This window comes from Dasypus novemcinctus, chromosome 13 (assembly GCF_030445035.2).
Source record: "Dasypus novemcinctus isolate mDasNov1 chromosome 13, mDasNov1.1.hap2, whole genome shotgun sequence".
Taxonomy (NCBI): Eukaryota; Metazoa; Chordata; class Mammalia; order Cingulata; family Dasypodidae; genus Dasypus; species Dasypus novemcinctus.
The window spans coordinates 37,720,045-37,729,786 of NC_080685.1; the positions used below are offsets into that span (position 1 = coordinate 37,720,045).

Here is a 9,742-nt window from a genome sequence, read left to right on the forward strand (position 1 = left end):
ACCAGCCCCAGAATACCATAGTCTTCTGGGAGAAAGCATTGCTTTGACGACCATTACATAGTATTTGCTTTGGCTGCCAGGAAACTGAAACACTTGGCATGTATATTCTAAAATTTTTAAGGAAAGGTAATTTACATGGCAATGTTTTATTAATTAAACTAAGTACTAACTTCATAGGTGTTTGTTATTATCCTTTATACATTTTAGTCATCTGAAATATTAAAAAACCCCCGAGATTCTATGTAGTGCTGTTAATTATGCTAGGAGAGTCAAATGTTACATTATTCAAACATTTTCCAGTAATGTTCATTGATGGTGTCCAGCATTTGAATACTTGCTATAAGATAGAGTTCTTTGCAAATATCAGTAAACTTAATACTTCTTACTTATTAAACACATTTGTTAGCTATCCATAAAAGATTATGAAAAATGTTGGATGTACTTTAAAGAACAATTTATGATTATGGAAATTTCTGAGAAATTCTAGGAGTTCCTGTTTCACATTCCTGAATCCCAGGAATTAATATCTATAGAGAACTTGGAAACAATCATCTGGAAATTTATAAAAGAACACTAAATTGAAGCATTTAATATTGTCCTTTCAAGTTAATTGAATATTTGAATAACATTTAAATTCCCAAAGCATTTCCATGTTGTTGTATTTAATCTACTGCACACATACTTCTCCATCATTGGTTGTAAAGACATCAGCTGACTTGTTTAAAAAAATAACTTTTGCCTAAGTAGGGAGATTCTCTACAAAACCTACATAGTCTGACTCCAGGTACCTGGTGTCCCCATTTCCCAAATGCTCTACCATGGGCATCTCTCATTACTCTATTCTGTCCCAACAGTGGACCCACAGCTTTCCACTAACTTCCCCATAGGATATCCAAGTCTTCCCTCAGAAAGCATTTCACCCTTGTCCAAAGGAGTAAGGTTTTCTTCCCTTAGGATCTCACCGGGTTCACCACATTAAAAATTTGATATCATAAGCTCCACATAAGAGCAATGCATTATACAGGAGGGCTGGAGTGATTGGTGTTTGATTTTAAAAATTAACTATCATTGTAGCCCCTCATCCATGGCAAATTAATGACTAGGCCAAAATAATAGTACAGACTGCTTCGGGGTCCCTGAAGTGGACTGATTGAGGTTAGAGGTCATTAAGAATCTCTAGGTTTTCCATCACTTGTGACACGCCACTCCAAAGTTCAGCAAATGACTAATGGGTAATATCTCAATTTTAGCTTCACTATCACCATCTCAGGTTGGAATAGGATTTAATAGATAAACAATAACCTTTTTCATATGCTTCTATGTCTGCAGTTGGGCCATAATCCACTCAATTTTAAACACTGGAGTTGGTCTTTGTGAGTAACACTGGAATTGGACCAAGATGAGTTTTGGCCAGTGCAACTGAAGAGCCAGGGCTATTTTCGTTTTTTTTTTTTTAAAAGATTTATTTATTTATTTATTTCTCTCCCCTCCCCGCCCCCCACCCCGGTTGTCTGTTCTCTGTGTCCATTTGCTGTGTCTTCTTTGCCCGCTTCTGTTGTTGTCAGTGGCACAGGAATCTGTGTTTCTTTTTGGTTGTGTCATCTTGTGTGTCAGCTCTCCATGTGTGTGGGGCCATTCCTGGGCAGGCTGCACTTTCTTTTGCGCTGGATGGCTCTCCTCACAGGATGCACTCCTTGTGCGTGGGGCTCCCCTATGCGGGGTACATCACCAGGGCTATTTTCATGCAAGATCTAGGATGGAGAAGAATCCATATGGTATTTCCACATATTTTTTTCTCTCCCCTTCCCCCCACCTCAGTTGTCTGTTCTCTCTGTCCCTTTGCTGTGTGTTCTTCTGTGTCCACTGTATTCTTTGTCAGTGGCACCAGGAATCTATGTCTCTTTTCGTTGCATCATCTTGCTGCATCAGCTCTCTGTGTGTGCATCCCCACTCCTGGGCAGGCTGCACTTTTTTTTGCGCTGGGTGGCTATCCTTACAGAGCATATTCCTTGTGCGTGGAGCTTCCTTATGTGGGGGACATCCCTGCATGGCTCGGCACTCCTTGTGCGCTTCAGCACTGTACGTGGGCCAGCTCACCACACGGGTCAAGGAGGCCCTGGGTTTGAACCCTGGACCTCCTATGTGGTAGGCAGATGCTCTATCCATTGAGCCAAGTCCGCTTCCTGGTATTTCCATATTAATTATCTTTGCAGGTGGTCTTTACAAGGTAACCCAACAATAGCAAAACCATGGATAGTTTTTGTCTTCTGTGCCACACTTCCTGGGGCTCACTAGCATCACTACATGAAGAAAGTAATGATCCATGATGAGTCTAGAGTCACACATACCCATTGCAAACATAGTCTGGAAAAGCCCATCCCCACCTAAAATAAAGAAAGCTACCTAATTGAGGGGGAGAGTAAGGTATATGATCAGTTTTAGTATTTATGTTCATTTTGAACTTATTATCATAGTTTTGTTTTTCTGTTTTTTGTTTTTATTTCCTATCATAGTATTGGGCCATACTTTATGATGGGGGTTGCTGAAGGTAGTTTTTACTCTTATAAAGGATTAACTCCACAAAACAGTGGCCCAGGAATTAAACCTGGGTATCTATGACATCAAGGGCTAAGGGCATCAGGAATTTTTTGGAAGGAAATAACTGGCCACTTTGATTTGAATTTTAGAAACCTATTGCTTTCTCTTAATTCACTCAAGCAGGGCTAGTCAAATGATAGTATAAAACTTAAGCTTCTCACCTGAAACACAAACAAGAGAGCTATACTGTGGATGCTATGCTTACAATTTTACATAGTTTGCCTTCTTTCCAGCATGTCTGGTTGAGGTTAAATATAAGATCAGCCAGGGATTTTAAGCTTTCTTCTGGTCCCGTATTTAAAATGGGACCAGCCTATTATTTAGCGTTTGGTGCCTTTTGACAATAGGGGCTGTGTGTGGCTAACGAGGGTGGGGTAGGGAGCGCTGGCACAGCCCGCCCTGTTTCCGCAGCAGATACCACCCACTTCCTATTTCTTTTTTAATGTCCTATACAGAAATAGTTGTATAACTTCAAACTGAAAAAAAAAGTTTCATAGTAGAAAAACCAAGCCATCTGTTAGTCCTGGTGAGGCAGAAATCCGCCCTAGTCTGAGAAGTCTGTAGCTTCAACTGCAAAGAGACCTTACACCCTCAGGCAGGGACCCTGGAAGTCTCAGCTGACCATGCCTCACTGGCACAGCTGTGCCCCCTGGAAGGTGACTTGAGATTTGTTTTAGACCCCTCTCTGGGCCTTGGTTATTTTTTTTTTTCCCTCAGCAATTAAAAATAAATATTTATGTGTAACAAAGTTTAAACAAGGCTTTTTATATTAAAATTGAAGAAATATATTGGATAATAGTTGTAGTAAGGAATATGCTCCTAAGAGTGGGAATAAAAGTTGTTTATCTCCCTTTGGTCCCACCAACTCATAGGAAAACATAGCTGTAAATAAGCACAAGGATCATGCAATCTCTGACATAATTAAAACTGGGTAAACCACTATCGGTGTGTTCCAGGAACAGCCTGCTAAGTGTTTGTACAGGTCTATTTCAGTTACTGAGCAAATGGATTGGTGTGAATAGTTATGTCCTTGATGTGTACATCGTTAAGAGGGCAATAAGTCTTCTCAATTATTGTTAACTTCTGCAATTCATCTAGCATCTCTAGACCATCGATTACCTTTCAAAATACTGTGTATTTCATGTCCAAATGTGGCTGCTTGTCATAGGTGATGAAAAACAGGGATCCACAGGTGTTTGGGCCATTATTAACCATGGACACAACACCTCTAACATTGTGCTTAAGATAGTCACTGTATACATCCTCAGACTGCTTACCCCAGACACTATTACCTTCTCTTCTAGTACCTGTTAGCTCTCCTGTTTGAACCATGAAACCCTTGATGTTTCTTTTCTTTTTTCTTTTCTATATTTTATTTATTTCTCTCCCCTCTCCCCCCTTTGTCTGCTCTCCATTTGCTGTGTGTTTTTCTGTGTCTACTTGCATTATCAGGTGGCACGGGAAAATGGGCCTCTCTTTTTTTTAAAAAGATTTATTTATTTTATTTATTTCTCTCCCCTTCTCTCTTCCCACCCCAGTTGTCTGTTCTCGGTGTCTATTTGCTGTGTGTTCTTTCTTTGTCCACTTCTGTTGTCAGCAGCACGGGAATCTGTGTTTCTTTTTGTTGCGTCATCTTCTTGTGTCAGCTCTCCATGTGTGTGGTGCCATTTCTGGGCAGGCTGTGCTTTCTTTCGTGCTGGGTGGCTCTCCTTACAGGGTGCACTCCTTGCGCGTGGGGCTCCCCTACGCGGGGACACCCCTGCGTGGCAGGGCACTCCTTGCGCGCATCAGCACTGCGCGTGGGCCAGCTCCACACGGGTCAAGGAGGCCCGGGGTTTGAACCGCGGACCTCCCATATGGTAGACGGACGCCCTAACCACTGGGCCAAGTCCGCTTCCCTGGGTCTCTTTTTTGTTGTATCATCTTCCTGCATCAGCTCTTGGTGTGTGCAGTGCCACTCCTGGGCAGGCTGTGCTCTTTACACGTGGGGTGGTTCTCCTTGTAGGGCACACTCCTTGAGCATGGGGCACCTCTATGCGGGGGTGCCCCTGTGTGGCACGGCACTCCTTGTATGTGGCAGCACTGCACGTGGGCCGGCTTACCATATGCATCAGGAGGCCCTGGGTATTGAACCCTGGACCCTCCATATGGTAGATGGATGCTCTATCGGTTGAGCCACATCCGCTTACCGTTCTATGAAATATACACCTACTGTAGTAATTAACTGACAGAAAGAGCCAAGAAATTTTCACATCTTTAGGTGTCCTCTTACAGAAGACTTCTGTCTTAATAACACCCACATCTGTAAGCAGTGTTACAGACATTCTTCTTGGCAATTTCATGAAGCACTATTACTTAATTTCTCACAGTAATTTGAGCTTTCCTCAAATTACTAAAATTTCCTCCCAAGAAAAGCTCAAAAATGAGCCCCTGGAACACTTTGACAGTGGAAGGGAGCTCTATTGATAAGTACTTGGACAAGGAGTATAAATTGGGCTATAATAGCCACCTGCAGAAGTGCCTTGTGTTCAGTGCAAAATGGCTCCTTATTTCAGCCCATACCCACTGTGCCTTGTTTTTTTATTTGTGAATTGAAAGGATTGGGTTGACTGACCTTTAGGTGACTTTTTGAAGTCTGTGATCTCCTTGTCCCCAGGTTCCAGAGTCTCAGGTTTGCATTGGGAGGTTGTGGTTAGGAAGAGGGTGATGTTGAATTTTCCTTTGAGAAACTCAGGTGTTGGTCTATGTCCAACACTGTGTGGATGGCACTGTGTTTCTATCCTAACTCCTGTCAGCCACTTTGCCTCTATCACTGATAATACTGCTTTTGTGATAAATGATAATGAACTAATGTGGATGTGTAAGAGGATAATAATAGTGATAGTCATAGCACTTGCATAGAATTTTGTGCTTTTTCAAACATATTCACACAATTCTTCATTAGCTGCTGTTTGAAACCTTCTGAAGAAATGTCACAGAAAAGAATGAGACCCAATAATAGGAATAACATTTATCAACTATTTACAAATTACAAGCATTGGGCCAAACAATTTACATATACTGCCATAACACTTCATTTATAATTGCGTATACGTTTATACACACTTTATAAAAACTCTATAAATAGATACTATTACTACCCTTGCTTTATAGATCAGAAAATCAGTGCCTAATACATTAAGGAATTATGCCTAGGTAGTGCAGTTCTTGTCTGGCAGCGCTGGAACTCAAGCCTAGCTTTGCCTGTCTCCAGAGCTCCAGCACTTACTCACTAGTCTGCCCTGCTTGTCAACAGAAACAGGGACCAAGGGGCCCCACATAGTCTTAGACCCAAAACAGAACCCAGTTAGTCATCTTAGAACCTAGAAATCATCAATATTTGCTCAGAATTGACCCATAAAATGTCAATTTCATGAATTAATATATGCTATTTAAATGAACGAGTTTAAAGTTAAAGCAATCCCCTGTATAATCAATATCCAGTTTAAATAGACCTTTGCTCTCCCTGTTCCACCCCCTTTACATGCCCCTCCTTCTCTTCTATAGTTAACATTATCCTGACTTTTGTGATTATCATTTCTTTTCTCTTCTTTATAGTTTAACACCCAGGGTGGCATCCTTAAAAATATAACTTTTAAAAAAATGTTCCCTCAGTGCCTTTTTTTTTTTTTTTTCACTTTATTTTCAAAGAAGTTTTAGGTTACAGAAAAGTCACATCGAAAATATAGGGGATTCCCATATACCCTATCCCCTCCTCCTCCCACACTTTCTCCCATTAACATCTTTCATTACTTTGGTACATTTGTTACAATCGATGAACAAATATTGAAGCATTGCTACTAACCATGGTTAATGGTTTACATTTTGCACTGTATACTTTTGCAGGTTTTAACAAAATGTGTAATGGCCTGTATCTGTCATTGCAAAATCATGCAGAACTATTCCAGCCCTATGTTACACCTATTCTTCCCCCATCCCCTCAGAACCTATGGTAACCACTAAGTTTAAATTTTTGAAGAATAAGGTTCAAGTTATACTCGTTAATATTGACTGACATACTGGTCTGTTTTCTTTTATTAGGCACTGCCTATATACTCAAGAAATTCTTGTCCCTCTATTTGAAAACATAGCAGAACTCCCCAGAATGGGAGTTTAATATTTTCTTTTTTATTGTGTGGGTCTCCACTCACTGAGATAATACCTTAGTACAAAATGAACACATCCATATTCCACAGAGCATGCCCCAGGTGCGCCCTTTGATGCATATCCCCCCACCACTGACACCCTGCACCAGTGACTCTCCACTGCCATATTTACCAAAAGAACATTCCCACCATTGTAGTTTCAACCACAGACCTACAAATCCCCAGAGTTCACCTGTTCCTTCCTCCAGTCCTGCCCCCCCAGTTCCATGGATAGTCCAACCCAACCCCCACCCTGCTCACCCACACATTCCAGAACCTCTGACCCTACGCACTTCCCTCTACCACCATCACCCCCATCCACTGTCAGACCACCTCCTCCTACCTTAGCATGGGTTTTCCATATTGAGCACGGACTCAACACACTCTACTCCCTTTCTGTCTCCTGATGACCTATCCAGACTCTAGCTCTGTGAGTCTGCTCAATATGCTTACATCATATCAGTGAAGTCATGCAATGTTTGTCCTTTAGTGACTGACTGACTTCAAAAAGGTCCAAAGTCCAATCATAGACAAGATTCATCCATATTGTCTGGTATGTCAATACTTCATTCTTTTACAGCTGAGTAATAATCCATTGTATGTACATACCACATTTTCATAAGGTGGAAGTCAAGGCCAATTTATACCAAATATCTTTCCACCTAGCAGTTATAACTTATACCAAGTTTCATTGCTCCATATTTTCTCTTAAAATTGGTATTATCAAACTTTATTATTTTTGCCATCTGGCAGTGTGTAGTGGTATGTCAGTGTGGTTTTAATTTGCATTTTCCTGATTATTAAAGAGGTGGAACATTTTTTAATGTCTCTTGACCATTTGGATTTCCCCTTTGGGAAATGTCTGTTCATGTCTTTGCCTCTATTACATTTTATTGTTTTTCTTATTTTTTTTCTTTGTGTGTGTGTGTGTGTGCGCATTGATTCTAGGAGTTCATTTTGTTTCTGGATACTAGTCCTTTGTAAGTTATATGTGTTGCAAATATCTATTTCTACTTTTTGGCTTGGCTTCTCCCTTTCTTTATGGCTTCTTTAGATGAACAGATTTTTAAAAATATTTAATATATGAGAATTACCCTGTATGGCTAATAATATTTTATCTTGTTTAAGAAGTCTTTCATACTCCAAGATCATGAAGATATTTTCTTATGTTGTCTTTTAAAACCTTTATATTTTTGCCTCTTACATTTAGGCCCTGAATACTCCTGGAATTGATTTTTGTGTGTTGTGTCAGGTAAGGGATCCAGTTGTTCCAGTGTGGTTTATTAAATAATCTACCCTTTTCCCTCTATCTGCACTGCCTCCTATTTTGTATGTCACTTTCCTATTGTTTTCTCTGCCATCTGCACCATCAATGTTTCCTGTACAATTTGGGACCATTGAAATTATTTTAAACTAACAGTGCGTACCTTCTCTCTCCTCTTGCCCATTTATTATTTCTGTGTGGTTATTTTACAATGTAACGTTATGAAAATGCTAAAGTATAATCAGCATTGAAAATTTCTTAACTTCCTTGGATTAGTTTTAGGAAGACTATTACATTCATAGTGATTTGTAAACTTCCCCAGATGCTGTGTTCCCATTTGATGGCTTGTCCTAAGCTACCCCATTCAGTGCTGTGTGCTTTGTAACTGTTGTCAAAAGCTGACTTTTAGACTTTGATACTTTGGAGAGAACAACAGTTAATTGAAGTCACCAAACAAAGAATTAGGACAGTGAACTGAAGAAGTAGTGACTATAGATGTTGTATCCTGGACCTGGAAACAAGAAATTTGGGACCCTTTCTATGTCTATCTTAATCACTATTTTCTGCACCACCTGCCAAAACAAATGACATATGGTCCCAGCCCTCAAGGAGCTCACAGTCCAGAATTGCCTTAGAGAAACATGGTATAGTGGAAAGAATACTTGGAATGACAAGAACTGCTTCCTGTTATCATATTTACTGTGTGATCTTGGACAAGTCTTATAACTTCTCTGATTCTGATTTTTTTTTTAATTTGGAAAAATGAGCGTACAGGAGAGCTGAACCAATTGATAGCATCTCTTCTAAAATACTCTGATTCTGTGCCCTTAGACAAACCACAATCATTCATCATCTTTTTTCCTTCTTAATGGAGAAGTTGTAAGGATCAAGTGAGGCATGTATAAAAGGACTTTGAAACCATTTTTTCTTTTTTGCTGTTTACAAGTTTATTTCTGAGTTGCAAAGATTATTTCCCCTTCCCCATGTTTTTAGAACTTCCTGTATTCACCCATTCAATCTTGGCTGTCACAACCAGACAGACAGATAGTGTGAGGAACTTTTTCTTGCATCTGTAGTGTAAACATTAGCAGCAGACATTAACTGCTCTAGGTCTGTCAGAGATGCAGTTTTGCTTTTTTTTTGGAAACCTTATGTGGCTGTGCAAATGTGATGCATGGTTTTCCATTCCCCATCTCCAGGTATGAGTGGGTTTCAGGACTGGTTACATAATTTGTGGGGCCTGGTGCAAAATGAATTTCAAATATTTTCTCCCATTGTGTAGGCTGTCATTTTACTTTCATGATGAAGTCCTTTGAGGCGCAAAACCTTTTCACTTTGATGAGGTCCCATTTATCTATTTTTCCTTTTGTTTCCTGTGCTTTGGGTATAAAGTCTGAGAAACCGTTGCCTAACACAAGGTCCTGAAGATGCTTCCCTGTGTTTTCTTCTAGGAGTTTGATAGTTCTAACTCTTATATTTAGGACTTTCATTCATTTTGAGTTGATTTTTGTACAAGATGTGATGTAGGGAGCTCTTTTTTTTTTTTTTTTTTCAAATGAAGATCCAGTTCTCCAAGCACCATTTATTGAAGAGACCATTCTATCACAATTGAGTGGTCTTTGACCTCTTGTCAAAAATCAGTTGGCCATAAATGTGAGGGTTCGGTTCTAAGCTCCCAGTTCAATTCCATTGGTCT

General features: G+C 40.0%; 1 non-coding gene and 1 pseudogene across 1 annotated transcript; both read right to left on the reverse strand.

The window, feature by feature from the left end:
* Positions 1-3,591: 3,591 nt before the first annotated feature.
* Positions 3,592-4,922, reverse strand: LOC131280905 (peptidyl-prolyl cis-trans isomerase-like 3; annotated as a pseudogene).
* Positions 4,923-9,043: 4,121 nt separating this feature from the next.
* Positions 9,044-9,173, reverse strand: LOC111766597 (small nucleolar RNA SNORA31). Its single transcript, XR_002798606.1, has one exon. It is a non-coding gene; the product is annotated as a small nucleolar RNA SNORA31 (small nucleolar RNA).
* Between the last annotated feature and the right edge of the window lie 569 nt (positions 9,174-9,742).